Source organism: Octopus bimaculoides, chromosome 25, assembly GCF_001194135.2.
Source record: "Octopus bimaculoides isolate UCB-OBI-ISO-001 chromosome 25, ASM119413v2, whole genome shotgun sequence".
NCBI classification, from domain to species: domain Eukaryota; kingdom Metazoa; phylum Mollusca; class Cephalopoda; order Octopoda; family Octopodidae; genus Octopus; species Octopus bimaculoides.
This window is the reverse complement of record NC_069005.1, coordinates 32,333,977-32,335,783: the sequence shown is the minus strand read 5'-3', so window position 1 is coordinate 32,335,783 and position 1,807 is coordinate 32,333,977.

Here is a 1,807-nt window from a genome sequence, read left to right as displayed (position 1 = left end):
TATCGGAGCGGAGATTTTAAAAATCTTTTAATTCAATGCAAAATGAAGGGCCATTACCTGGCTGGCGAATTGGTAGATTCGTAAGATCGCTGGATATTCTTGTAATATTTGCTTTGTTTGTTTGTGTGCTGAGTTGCCTACCATGAAATATAAAAAGACTCTTTTTTTGTTTCGGTTTATCGTACTTAGATACGAAAAAATTCACAACCTTCCGTCTCAATAAACCATTATTGTTCCTGAAAGTTTTTTTTTTTTTATATATATACTACGGATTGCTTGAAGCTTACTTTCTTCCTACACCTCGATCCTTGGATCTTACATTTATACGTGTGCGTGTGTGTATGTATGTGTGTGTGTGTACATATATATAATCCGCCGCTGTCATTGATAATTCAGATATCATTCTAGTCCTTCGTTTTGTTTTGGTTGCTACATAGACATAACAGGGGTGTGGGGGCGGGGTAAAGTAAAACAAATAATCCAGTTGGGTTGTTTCAATTCAAAACAAGTTTGTTTATACAAAACAATTCTTTTATTTTGATTTCATTCAACCAATACATTGGTGGTTGTGGGAAAAGGGATTGTGGGGGTTGTTATTTTGGGGAGAAGCGTGCAGTGTTAACGAAATGGAAGCAGCTGCCTCTTTTGTGTCAACGAATAATCCGAGACCAGACTTGATTAAAGCGCTCAGTGCGTTTTTCCAATAACCATAAATCCGACAAAATATATTTTTTGTAAGGCTCACAATTAGGGATTAGATTTATATCTATATATATATGTATGCATATGTAGATATATAGATAGAGTGATAGATATATAGAGAGAGTGATAGACAGACAGATAGACAGACAGACAGATAGATAGATAGATAGATAGATAGATAGATAGATAGATAGACAGACAGACAGACAGACAGACAGACAGACAGACAGACAGACAGACAGATAGATAGATAGATACGCGCGTATGTGTGCGTATATGTGTGTGTATAATATGTAATATGTACACATATTAATGCATTTGTGTATGTGTGTATTTATTTATATATATATATATATAAATATATATATATTCTTTGATTTGTTTCAATCATTTGACTGCGGTCATGCTGTAGCACGGCCGTTAGTCGAACAAATCAGGACTTATTCTTCGTAAGCCTAGTACTTATTCTTTCGGTCGCTTTTGCCGAACAGCTAATGTTACGGGGACGTAAAAACACCAACATCGGTTGTCAAGCGATGGTAGGGGGGGACAAACACAGACACATATATCAGCATGGCCGCAGTCAAATGGCTGAAACAAGTAAAAGAGTAAAAGAGTAAAGAGTAAGAGTATATATATATTGATATAAATATGCAAATATATGTATGTATGTTTATACACAGCGAGACTAATAGCCTATGTTTCAGAAGGAAACGTTAGTCAAATATAGAGCGGTAATTAGAAAATAAGATGACAACGATTATCTTAGGAACTTCATTACCTTACAGCTGTTTCTGCGATAAGATGCAACTATGAGTCAACTTATCTCAGAAACAGCTGTAACGTAGTAAAGTTCATGAGATAATCGTTTGTTCCTTTGTCTCTCTCATATTTTCTTATTTTTATACGTATATACATCTTTATAGTCATCTATAAATATTCCATATATCTGTATGTGTGTGTATATATATAGATAGATAGATACGTATATATATAGATATATATATATATATATATATACGTATATATATCCACGTATATATATACACGCATATATATACGTATATATATACATGTGTGTATATATATATATATATATATATAT